Below are 14422 nucleotides of genomic sequence, written 5' to 3' on the forward strand. Positions count from 1 at the left end.
TCAACACTCACTACTTTTTCTTAGAGTATGTGAAATGCTTTTGCTTTTCCCATCCAAAAAAATGCTGCAGTTAGATGGCAGCCCCCCCAAAAAAGGCCACATTATTCATAGTCCAAGACTCTCAGGCATCATAATCTACATTAAGCCAAAAGACTTTTAAGATGAGTTTAGTCTTGCTAGACAAGTAAGGGGAATTAATTGAATGAAAATGCAAAATTAAAAGCAAATGATGAATTTGGCTAATTTCTTCCTCTTCCAATGTTCCAGTATATTCCTCTGACCATTCTCCAGGAACATTGCTTGAACTATCAGCTGTGAATTCTAGGTTTCCAGTAAAGTACGGAGGCTTTTTTTTTTTTTTCCTTTTTAAGAAAATATATCTGATGAACACTTGTCTCAAAGATTTAGAGGATTCATTTCAGTTTTTAATAATCCCATGCGGCTTTAAAGTATTTTAATACTTTCTCTCAACATGTTTCCCACTATACAGCTGTGAAATTAGTAGGACAACTGAAATGGGAAGAACAATGCTCTAATTTTCTTGTATCACAAGTATTTTTAGGGATCAGGTAAGAATTTAATAGCAATAAAAATTATTATGCCATGTGTATAATAGATTGGTAGTGTAATCAAATTGATTAATGCTTTATTAAAATAAATAATTTGTCTGATTTCTTTGATTTTAAAAATTAAAATCACTACTTATCTGTATTTGAAATGCCAAGTCAATTTATTCAAAAACATCAAACAGATTAAGTGTGTAAGGTACGGCATAGCATTATGAAAATAATTCATCTCTCACAGACTGTTTTATGTTGCTGTGGATGTTTTTCCTGACATAGTTCTCTTACATAAATAAAATAAATGATGTTTTAATATTGATAAAATTTAATTGTCAGGTGGAGAGGAGTTTAAAAAAGGGAGGAGAGAGGGGATTATATTGATCATCCAAATAGATTTATCAATAACCTCATATAAATAAGTGCAAAAAACCTTTAGTAAGATATCTAAATTTAACTCATATATGTTTCAAGCATTAACAAGAAAAAAAGAAAGAAAAAGCAAGCTAGATATTAGAAAAACCAGACTAACAACAAAAATTTTTATGAAATATCAAAAAGATGATTCTTACTATAGATATGGCATATGTGAACTCTCACCCTGCCCATCATTTAAATGATATTAAAAATGAAGAAGTATTAACTTCCTTCTGAAAATGAAAACAATCTTCACAGAGTTCTATATTGGGGGCAAGTTGTTTTGAAAATTAATATAAGTGGACCTTTCCAAACTTCAGGTAATTTAAATATTTCCAATTTAAAGTTAAGAATATAAATATTTATATGAAAAAATTTTATCTAAAGATTTTAAACATGAAACTGTAAATTTTATGGTAATTTGATTACACGTTCAAATACAGTGCTTCTCCCTCAGTATAATAACAATTTAAAATATTTTACAGATTGTATCTATAATGCTTATTTAGTGTATGATTTCTTTATAATGAACTTAACTTTAAGGTACATAGGTGTTCCTTTTAACTATTCATGAAATTTATATGGAAAAATAATGTTTATATGTCATATGTATTTCTAATGAATATAGAACAAAACAATAGTCTTAATATACTTTCAATATATTTTGAAATGTTGGTGTTTGTCTTCAGAAAAATCTGAAAGATTTGAGCATAAAACAATCTTAGTGTTTATTGTAAATATATGAGAACTCGGCTCTCGATATTTTAACTGTGATCCTAACATGATAAAATAGTCATGGCCTTCTGTCTACTCCCTCTATTTTCAGACCACTTTAGAGCACTCTGGTGACCTTCAACCTCAACCTGATCTTTTGAAATACTTTCTGTTAATTGTTTTATTTTCATGATTTTGGTCATTTTTACTCTCCCTTACACCTCAATAAAATATTTTGAGATTTTTTTTAAGACGAAAAACAAAGAAACTCATGAGGAAATCTGCAAGAGTAAGCTGCAAAAGTTAACATGATTTTAAAGTCCCAACTCTTGGATGTCCTTTCAAATCATTAGGAATAATAGTAAGAATACAAATCTAAACCATGCCATGTTTGAAACCAAACAATATGTTCATTCTTTTGGTGTTAATGTAAGTGTTCTTTTAGTTAGTTTCCTTCTCCAAAAACAGTGTTATTTTCTAGTTTACTTAGTCAAAGCAAAACAGGAGACTGGAGTCAAAACTGACCAAGATGTAACTTTAGTCATGAGATGAAACAAAGCTCGAACAGCATACCTTTACCAGTTTAGAAAGCCACATTTTCTATCAGAATAAATTTGGACAAGAATTTAAAATTTAGGAGTTAACCTAAATATAAAACTAAAAGTTTACTCTGGTTAAAACACAAACAAATGAAGATTTTTTTTTTTCCCCCACACATCATGAAGATAATACAAACATAATGCAAAATGCAGTTAAATTTGCTCACTTGTGGTGTGGCAATGATTCTTTTTTTCTTCTGTCCAAGTATGACATTAATTATTTGAATTCAAGTCAGGTCCATAGAAAATTAAAGAAGAGACAGTGAGGATGGGACTGAGGGAGAGATATAAGAAGGGAGCAAAAGAAAAGAGAAAAACTGATAATAAGAGAGATGAAGCAGAAAACTAAACAAAATTTAGTTTTGGTGTACTTTTGTTATACGTTGATTGGTTGGTCAGGTAAACTCTTTTATTACATATGACTCAGAATGCTAACACTTGTCTTCATAGGATGATAATTCTGATGATATTCAACTAACATCTTTCTCTAAATCAAATTTGCAAACTGTTTACCTTACCATATTCTTTCTGTAACCTCTCTCAATTTTTATAGCAGTAAATTAGCACAGACACCAGTAACAGAAGGAGGCTCTCTAAAAAAATGAAGACATCTGTCTTTTTGAAGAGGGACAGAGAGTCAACAGGAGGAATAGAGGGGAGAAAAGAAAGATTCCCTTATATAGGCTGAGCAAAGGGAGAGGCTGAAGTGATTGTGACTTAAATTTATTCAAAGCCAGGGTGGTTACTGTTGCATCAATACTCTTATGGGACAGCCCAAAACATTAGGTAGCATGTCACATACACACAAACTTTCCAAGATAAGACAAGTAGTGAAGAAGATCCTTTGGTACAAATGCAAAAACCACTGTATATCTTAAAATTACCATGAATTACATGAATTCTCTCTAGATTAAAAAAAACAGACAAAAGCTAGATATTCAGCATTGATAAAATTCCAACAATGTGTTTATACTAAAAACCAAGTGTTAGGCAGTGGGTAAAACAACTCAATAAAATTAGCACTGATTGGCAATGTCCAAAAATACTCTGAGCAATAGAATTTCTTTTCTAGCATCACATAAAATTCACTTGTAAGATCTAAATATTTATGAAAATTTGTTGCAGTAGAAACTGTCTTAGATAATAACAGAGTTCAAAGACTTATAGTGAAAAAGGGCTTTGAAAATCACAGGGCCCATCTTCAATATTTTACATATGAGAAAACCAAGATCCAGTGAAATTAAACTTTCTTTGCTAGGAATTTCTTCACCACTGGTACAGATTGTTATTTGTAAATAGATATATAAGATGAAAAAGATATAAATGGAAGACATTGATATAGATGGGATATAGTTAACAAATATCACATCTACAACTATATTAACATATCTATATTTTAGCTTTATCTATCTTACTATCTATTTACCTATATGTGTGTGTGCCCAGTCACTCAGTCATATCCAACTCTTTGCAGCCCCATGGACTGTAGCCCTCCAAGCTCCTCTGTCCGTGGGATTTTCTAGGAAAGAATACTGGAGTGAGTTGCCATTACCTACTCCAATTTACCTATTTATACTGGATCTATTATAAAGTTCTTTTAAATATAGTAGTATTAGTTTTTCTAATGAAAAGTTTCTATTATGTTAAAGCCCACTACTTTTTTCAAAGAAGCTACTTAACCTGATATGTTTCTTAAATTTTTTTTCTATGTCATGATTCCTGAAAGTTAAAATAGCCCTCCTTGGAAATAATTTACCTCAGTCTCTTAAAAATATTTTATAAAAGTGAATCAGGTGAAAATCTTATCAGTTGTGTTACTTGTTTCCCTTTTTCCAAACAATTTCTGTATACATATTATTTTTATATCCCAATATCTCCAATCCAGTCAAAATAAAAAAAAATTATTCTTAGTGTTTCTTTTAAACTGGAGTTAATGTATTTGAAACATTGGATAGCTCTTCCATGTCAAGAATATATTCATCAGGTTACTAGAGAGAGGACTGACTTCCAGTTTTCTGATATTATTCACATTTCTTCTAACTTGTGCAAAACTTGGTTCAATCAATAGTCTCTCTTACCTTTTACCTATTAACATCAATAGGACTTTTTAAAAAAAATTCTCAAAAAATAAATAAATAAATAAATAAAAATTCTCTTGGTACCCACTGATATTTTATGCATAATGATGCCTAAATTTAATTAAGATGTAAGTTTCTCTTTATTATGAGACTCTATGATACCTTCAGCACTTTTTCATTCTAGAGTAAAAATTTCTCTATAACCCCTTCAAAATCTTTTATCTATTAAACTGCTAGACAAGCATCTTTAAGAGGAAGACTAATCAGGACTTGGAAATTTTGTTAAGTGTGTTAATGTTTCCATTGTTTCCCCATCTATTGGTAATGAAGTGATGGGACTAGATGCCATGATCTTCATTTTTTGAATGCTGAGTTTTAAGTCACTCTCCTCTTTCACTTTTATCAAGAGGCTATTTAGTTCCTATTCCCTTTGTGCTGTAAGGGTGGTGCCATCTCCATATTTGAGGTTATTGATATTTCTCCTGGAAATATTGATTCCAGCTTTAGCTTTATCTAACCTGGCATTTAGTATCTGCATGTAAGTTAAATAAGCAAGGTGACAATATACACCCTTGCATACTCCTTTCCCAATTTCAAACCTGTCTATTATTCCATGTCTGGTTCTAATTGTTACTTCTTTACCTACATACAAATATCTTGGGAGGCAGGTAAGGTGGTCTGGTATTCCCATCTCTTTCAGAATTATCCACAGTTTGCTATGATCCACCCATTCAAAGGTTTTTAGCATAGTCAATGAAGCAGAAGTAGATGTTTTTCTGGAATTCTCTTGCTTTTTCAGTGATCCAATAGATGTTGGCAATTTGATTGCTGGTTCCTCTGTCTTTTCTAAATCCAGCTTGAACATCTGGAAGTTCTCAGTTCATGTATTGTTGAAGCCTAGCTTGAAGAATTTTGAGCATTACTTTGCTAGCGTGTGAGATGAGTGCATTTGTGCAGTAGTTTGAGCATTCTTTGGCATTGCCTTTCTTTGGGATTGGAATGAAAACTGACATTTTATAGTCCTGTGGCCACTGCTGAGTTTTCCAAATTTGCTGGCATACTGAACGTAGCACTTTCACAGCATCATCTTTTTGGATTTGAAGTAGCTCAACGGGAATTCCATCACCTCCCACTAGCTTTGTTTGTAGTGATGTTTCCTATGGCCCACTTGACTTCACACTCCAGGATGTCTGGCTCTGTGTGAGTGAGCACACCTTCATGGTTATCTGGGTCATAAAGATATTTTTTGTATAGTTTTTCGGTATTCTTGCCACCTCTTAATATCTATCTTCTGCTTCTGTCAGGTCCATACCATTCCTGTCCTTTATTGTGCCCAACTTGCATGAAATGTTCCTTTGGTATCTCTAATTGTCTTGAAGAGATCTCTAGTCTTTCCCAAGCTATTGTTTTTCTCTATTTCTTTGCACTGATCACTGAGGAAGTCTTTCTTATCTCTCCTTGCTATTTGTTGGGCTCTGCATTCAGATGTGTGTATCTTTCCTTTTCTCTTTTTCCTTTCACTTTTGTTCTTTCCTCAGCTATTTGTAACGGCTCCTCAGACAACCATTTTGCCTTTTTGCATTTCTTTTTCTTCAGATGGTTTTGATCACCACCACCTGTACAACGTTACAAACCTCCATTCATAGTTTTTCATGCACTTTGTCTATCAGATCTGATGCTTTCAATCTATTTGTCACTTCCACCATATAATAATAAAGGATTTGATTTACAATATACAGATGTTAATGTATCTTTTGTATTTTAGAAAAATCCTTTATATTTTTCTTCTAGCTTTGTTGAGAGAAAATTGGCAAGTAGCACTATATAGTTAAAGGTGTAAGCATAGTAATTTGACTTATATACACCATGAAATAATTACCACAGTAAGTTTAGTAAGCAACCATCATCTCATATAGATTGAAAATGAAAGATACACACACACACAATAAACGCAGTGATGAATAGTCTAAACATTGATCTTTGGTGGTCTAGTTTTTACTAGAAAAATCCTTGGCTTGAGGATGATGCTATGTCCTCTCATGCTATACCATATTATGAAACCTACACTACTTCCTTTAATCTGTCTAGTTAACTGGATCTTAGGGAGTCATTCTTGCAAAATGTTCTTTTCTATTTCTTCATTAGAATCACCAATTCCTCAAATATTTTACCTGGAGACAAAACTTGCAGTAAAATGGACCTTCTGGATAGAATCTGAAGATAATATTCTAGTATTGTATTTACTGGAGTATAATTGACATATATGTACTACCATGTGTAAAATAGACAGCTAGTGGGAGCCTGCTATAAAGCACAAAAAGCTCAGCTCAGTGCTCAGCATTCTGTGTCTTTTGTGCCACAGAAGTTTTGGGTATCTACAATTCTTCCTCCACCATTTGGACAAAATTACCCTAAGGATGAATATAAATAAGCATGAGTATAATTCTTAGTGTCTTCAGTTGTGTTTCATAAAAGACAGGGATTCAGCACATGTATGCTTTGGGGGAATGTTCACCAGAAAAAAAACTTGTAAGGAAGAGAGGAAAGCAATGTATAGGAGGGAATAGGGGAGAGGATATAATTTCTGATAAAGTTAAGCCTTGGCATGCACAAGGTGATGAGGCTTTCCTGGTAATTGTTTCATATTTTAGTAAGGGTATCTCAGGTATTTGTCGCCCATATAAATTCTTATGGGAAGCCCTGTGACTCAGTGGTAAAGAATCCACCTGCCAATGCAACAGTCACAGGAGACGCAGGTTCAATACCTGTGTCGGGAATATCCCCTGGAGAAGGAAATGGCTACCCACTCAGTATTCCAGCCTTTAACAGTACGTGAAATTTCAGATGTTCAAGCTGGATTTAGAAAAGGCAGAGGAACCAGAGATCAAATTGCCAACATCCTTTGGATCACCAAAAAAGCAAGGGGGTTCCAGAAAAAACATCTACTTCTGCTTTACAAACTACACCAAAGCCTTTGACTGTGTGGATCACAACAAACTGTGGAAAATTCTTAAAGATGGGAATACCAGACCACCTGACCTGCCTCCTGAAATATCTGTATGTAGGTCAAGAAGCAATAGTTAGAGCTGAACATGGAACAATAGATTGGTTCAAAATTGGAAAGGAATATGTCAAGGTTGTATATTGTCACCCTGTTTATTTAACTTATATGCGGAGTATATCATGTCAAATGCCAGGCTGGATGAAGCATAAGCTGGAATCAAGATTACCAGGAGAAATATCAATGACCTCAGATATGCAGATGATACCACCCTTGTGGCAGAAAGTGAAGAAGAACTAAAGAGCCTCTTGATGAAAGTGAAAGAGGAGAGTGAAAAAGCTGGATTAAAACTCAACATTCAAAAAACTCAGATCATGGCATCTGGTGCCATCACTTCATGGCAAATAAATGAGGAAACAGTGACAAACTTTATTTTCTTGGGCTCCAAAATCACTGCAGATGGTGACTGCCGCCATGAAATTAAAAGACGCTTGCTCATTGGAAGAAAACCTGTGACCAACCTAGACAGCATATTGAAAAGCAGAGACATTACTTTGTCAACAAAGATCTGTCTAGTCAAAGCTATGGCGTTTCCAGTAGTCATGTATGGGTGTGACAATTGGACTATAAAGAAAGCTGAGCACCAAAGAATTGATGTTTTTGAACTGTGGTGTTAGAGAAGACTTTTGAGAGTCCCTTGGACTGCAAGATCAACCGAGTCAATCATAAAGGAAATCAACCCTGAATATTCATTGGAAGGATTGATGCTGAAGCTGAAACTCCAATACTTTGTCCACTGATGCAAAGAACTAAGTGATTAGAAAAGACCCTGATGCTAGAAAAGATTGAAGGTGGGAGGAAAAGGGGACAACACGGAGGAAATGGTTGAATGGCATCATGTACCTGATGACCATGTGTTGAACAAGCTTCAGGAGTTGGTGATGGACTGGGAAGCCTGATGTGCTGCAGTCCATGGGGTCGCAAACAGCCAGACTGGACTGAGCAACTGAACTGAAACAGTATCCCAAACATACTGGCTTAAAATAACAATATTTATTATCTCAGAGTTTCTGTAGATCAAGAATTTGGGTAAAATTTAGCTGAATGCCTCTGACCCAAGGTCCCTCATAGGCTGCAAGCAAAGTGCCAGATATGGTCACAGCAGTCTCAAGGCTCAGCTGGGAAAGGATCTGCTATGGTCTGAAGGTCTGTATCCCCCCAAATTCACATGTTGAAGTCCTACTCCCCCAAGTGAGATAGTTATTAGTATGCTGGGGGCTTTGGGAGATGATTAGGTCATGAGAATGAAGCTCACATGAATGTAATGATTGCTCTTTTAAGGGACTTCACAGAGCTTCCCAGCACCTTCTGTCATGTGGGGATAGAAGTCTGAGACCCTGAAGACGATCTCTCCCATCTCAAGTTTCCAGCCTCTAGAACTTGTATTGTAGGCAATACTTTTTTGGTGCTCCTTCTCAGCTATCTGGTCTGTGATATTTTGTTATAATAGCTTGAACAGACTAAGACAGGCACTGCTTCAAACTATCTTACATAGTTGTTTGCGGAATTTAGTTTCCACAGCCTGTTGGATAGAGAGCTTCAGTTCCTTATATGCTATTGGCCAGAGGCTGGCTTCAGCTTGTTGTTATATGAGACTTCTCCATTAGTGAAGGGTCACAGTATATCAGGCTAAGATGAGGAATGAGAGAGAGAGAGAGAACAAGACAGACCGACAGAGAGGGAACAGAAATAAAAAATATACAGTCTTGTATCCTAATCATTGAATAACATCCTATAATTTATACCACATTCTATGCATTTGTAGCTTTTGTATGCAAACTACATTTACTCCTTCCTCCTCAAATTTGTAAAAGTTTTATCCCTTGCAGTAGCATCTTGAAGTTTAATCATATATTAGTTCCTAATGTGGATAATGCACTTCAAGAATAATTCCTGAAATATAACTCCGATAGGATAATACCACTTAATCAGATCTATGAAATTAATGATAAAATTTATCTGCTCCACTGGCTTTCACCATACAATAGTAGGACATGGATAGAATAACTGCTGGAAAAGAGCATCAATACAGGAAAAAATAAAGGAATAGCTACTCTCACTTTTTTCTTGGTACCATATGTAACAATTAGTTCAAAGTAGATCACAGACATAAATGCAGTCGGTAAAATACAGAAATTCCAGAAGAAAACAAAGTAGAAAAGCCTAATATTATTCTGCTATGGAAAGATTGTTTAGGTACATGCATTTACATTTCTTATATTTGCAAGTGAAAGTTGCTTAGGCATGTCTGACTCTTTATAACCCCATGAACTAATAGTTTGTGGAATTCTCCAGGCCAGAATACTGGAGTGGGTAGCTGTTCCCTTCTCCAGGGGATCTTCCCAACCCAGGGATCAAACCCAGGTCTCCCACATTGCATTGCAGGAGGACTCTTTACCAGCTGAGCCAAAAGGGAAGCCCAAGAATGCTGGAGTGACTAGCCTAATCCCTTCTCCAGTGGATCTTCCCCACCCAGGATTTGAACCAGGATCTCCTGCATTGCAGGCGGATTCTTTACCAACTGAGCTATCAGGAAAGCCATATATATATGCAAATATATAGAGAGACATGCATATATATGCAAATATATAGAGAGACATGCATATATATGCAAATATATATGTGTATTCTTTAACAACTGAGCTATCAGGAAAGCCATATATATATATATATATGCAAATATATAGAGAGACATGCATATAACTTTATACATATATATATGAATACAGATTAAATTTTATCAAAGTAAGAAACTTCATGCTCATAAAGATACTGTTACAAAAAGGTAAATCCAAGCTATAGACAGGGAGATAAATTTTTATAATGTATATAATTGATGAAAGATGTATGCAGAACATGCAAAGAATTTTTACAACTCAATAAGTAATAGTCAGAATCCAATTAAAAAAGGGCAAAAAAATTGATATTTCACTTAAAAACATTGACAGACATTCAGTTCAGTTCAGTCCAGTTCAGTTCAGTCACTCAGTCGTGTCCGACTCTTTGTGACCCCATGAATTGCAGCACGCCAGGCCTCCCTGTTCATCACCAACTCCCAGAGTTCATTCAGACTCGTCCATCAAGTCAGTGATGCCATCCAGCCATCTCATCCTCGGTTGTCCCCTTCTCCTTCTGCCCCCAATCCCTCCCAGCATCAGAGTCTTTTCCAATGAGTTAACTCTTCACATGAGGTGGCCAAAATACTGGAGTTTCAGCTTTAGCATCATTTCTTCCAAAGAAATCCCAGGGCTGATCTCCTTCAGAATGGATTGGTTGGATCTCCTTGCAGTCCAAGGGACTCTCAAGAGTTTTCTCCAACACCATAGTTCAAAAGCATCAATTCTTCAGCGCTCAGCCTTCTTCACAGTCCAACTCTCACATCCATACATGACCATAGGAAAAACAATAGCCTTGACTAGATGGACCTTAGTCGGCAAAGTAATGTCTCTGCTTCTGAATATGCTATCTAGGTTGGTCATAACTTTTCCTCCATGGAGTAAGCATCTTTTAATTTCATGGCTGCAGTCACCATCTGCAGTGATTTTGGAGCCTAAAAAAAATAAAGTTTGACACTGTTTCCACTGTTTCCCTACCTATTTCCCATGAAGTGTTGGGACCAGATGCCATGATCTTCGTTTTCTGAATGTTGAGCTTTAAGCCTACTTTTTCACTCTCCTCTTTCACTTTCATCTAGAGACTTTTTAGTTCCTCTTCACTTTCTGCCATAAGGGTGGTGTCATCTGCATAGACATTCAGTTCAGTTCAGTTCAGTCGCTCAGTCATGTCCGACTCTTTGAGACCCCATGAATCGCAGCACGCCAGGCCTCCCTATCCATCATCAACTCCCAGAGTTCACTCAGACTCACATCCATCGAGTCAGTGACGCTATCCAGCCATCTCATCCTGTGCCATCCCCTTCTTCTCCTGCCCTCAATCCCTCCCAGCATCAAAGTCTTTTCCAATGAGTCAACTCTTCACAAGGGGTGGCCAAAGTACTGGAGTTTCAGCTTTAGCATCATTTCTTCCAAAGAAATCCCAGGGCTGATCTCCTTCACAATGGACTGGTTGGATCTCCTTGCAGTCCAAGGGACTCTCAAGAGTCTTCTCCAACACCACAGTTCAAAAGCATCAATTCTTTGGCGCTCAACCTTCTTCACAGTCCACCTTTCACATCCATACATGACCACTGGAAAAACCATAGCCTTGACTAGATGGACCTTTGTTGGCAAAGTAATGTCTCTGCTTTTGAATATGCTATCTAGGTTGGTCATAACTTTTCTTCCAAGGAGTAAGCATCTTTTAATTTCATGGCTGCAGTCACCATCTGCAGTGATTTTGGAGCCCCCCAAAATAAAGTCTGACAGTTTCCACTGTTTCCTCATCTATTTCCCATGGAGTGATGGGACTGGATGCTGTGATCTTCGTTTTCTGAATGTTGAGCTTTAAGCCAACTTTTTCACTCTCCTCTTTTACTTTCATCAAGAGGCTTTTTAGTTCTTCTTCACTTTCTGCCATAAGGGTGCTGTCATCTAAGGAAATGCACATTAAAACCACTACATACTAACTAGTTAACATTAAGCAGAAAATATCAAGCGTTAGTGAAGATGTTGAGCAAGTAGAAGTTGCATATAGTGCTAGTGGGGACTGTCAAATAATATAGCTCTGTTGGAAAACAGTTTGTCAATTTCTTATGAAGCAAACATATACTCACACACAACAGAGTAATTTCACCCCTATATATCTATGCAAGCAAAATAAAAACTTGCCTACCCAAACATCTATATGTCAATAACAGCTGGAAACAGCCTACATGCCCTTAACCCTCTCCTCAAGGTCTGGAAATGTGTGTCCTGATATAGTGACTTTATTCATAATTACCAAATCTACAAAAATGACAAATGTCTGTCAACTCATGTAAAATAAAATGGTTTTCAGAAATATTAATGATCTATGAATATATGTAACAATACGGATGAATCTACAAAGACTTAAGCTGAGTAAAGAAGGCATGCACAAAAGACTGCATACTCTATGATCCCAATTATATTGTATTTTCATTATGGAATAGGCACAAATATTGGAAGGGGACTTAATGTCTGCCAAGGTCTAATAGTAGAAGGAAGTAATTGACAGAAAAATCCACAGGAAAACTTTTGGAGGTGCTGGGAATATTCTACATACTACATTATGGTTGTGGTGGTGATTATATATTTAAATTGTACTTTCAATATATTTGACTTAAAAAATGGAAAAGATACCTCACTGAGAGCTCCCACTGTGGGAAGGATGCAATAGGTTGTGATAGAAATGCTCTCCCTCAAAGAATTTTTAAAAGCTGAATGTATTTCAAAAAAAATATTTTAAAAGACATGAAACTTATAAAGAAACAAAAGTACCAGAAAGTAGAGAATGTCTTCAAGGGGACTTCATGTTCATCAAATATTTTTTCACTTGAGGCATTTACTGAATTGTGGGCATTTTCTAGTCAAGTTTGATGGCATAGCTTACCTTCATCTTAAATACTTTGTTGGGATAAAGAGAAATCAGTTAAAAAAAAAATCTCTCTTTTTTTCTTTTCTTTATTGGAGAATAATTGCTTTATAAGATTGTGTTGATTTCTGCCTTACATCAACATGAACCAGTCACAGGTATCAAGCACCATATAAGTAACAATTTTCAAATTTGAGAGGTCTTATCACTAAGCTAGTGTTTTCTAAAGCACACTGCAGAATTTCAAAACTGCAGAAAGATTGGGAGCTATTTAAAAGTTTCTTAAAAGCAGCAAAAGACATTCGAGAGTCTTATAGACTGTATCGAATTGGGAAATTCTAGAGGGTAAATCTCAGTTTGCTGTAATCTCATTAGGATAAAGGAAAAGAGAAAAAAAAGAAACAAAAACAAAGGCTTTCAATCAAATCTCAAGGTGGGCAGGCCCAAGAAATAAAGCAAAGATAGAATGAGTCCGTAAAACTACAATTAAGTTCTCCAACAAATCAGTCATGATTTCATTGAGGTTTCAGCCCTTTCCTATCTGTCTAGCATAGGGAAGAACATCCTCAGATGGAGTAACAACATATTGAACTGTGTTTCCTTTATGCATAATATCTGGCATGCAATAAAAATATTATATACTAGATCTGAGAAAAGGAAGAGACTTAAGCAAAAAAATAAAAAACTGTTAGAAGACATTTAACAGAATACATAGATAACAGAATTTTCAAGCAAATACTTTAAATATTTGACTATTGTTTATGAAAATACAGAGTAAATACAAAAAAAATTTAGTAAAGAGAAAGAAATTTCAACAGAATATTGAAACATAAGACACAAAAACTTTCCATAATTGAAAAATAAGATCCTGGAATTTAGAATTAAATGGATGGCTTGAATAGCAGACTGCAAGTAGAAAAACACAAGTTTTGTAACCTGAAAGAGAAGTCAATAGGAAATACAAAATATTATTCAGAGAAAGAAAAAGTATGAAAAAGAAAAAAACAGAGCATGTAAGTCATGTTTCAAAAAAATGTTTAAAATTTTTGATATACCTGTAATGAGAATCATAGAAGACAAGAAAGAGAATGGGGCAAAATATTTGCAGAGACACTAGCAAAGAATTTCAAATCTCCTGGCAGATGCCCTTTTAGAGATTTGTGAAGATTAGCAAAATCTAAGGATAAATACCAAGAAAGCCATACCAAGAAAATGACAGAAAAACCATTTTTTAAAAAAATCTTAAAAACAACTAGCTTAATACTACATTATCTTAATAGGTGTAACAAGACAGAGAGATGACTAATCAACATAAATTATGAAAAGTAAAACAATGAAATGACATTTTACAGCTCACCAGGAAAAAATGCTAACCTAGATACCCATCAAGATATTCTTGTGAAAGAGAAGGTAAACAGAGGCAATTTCTGACAAATAGATAATTTACCACCACCAGTGTTTTACTAAAAGAAAGACTAAATTAATTTCTTCAAAAAGGCAAAG

Source organism: Oryx dammah, unplaced genomic scaffold, assembly GCF_014754425.2.
Source record: "Oryx dammah isolate SB20612 unplaced genomic scaffold, SCBI_Odam_1.1 HiC_scaffold_27, whole genome shotgun sequence".
NCBI classification, from domain to species: domain Eukaryota; kingdom Metazoa; phylum Chordata; class Mammalia; order Artiodactyla; family Bovidae; genus Oryx; species Oryx dammah.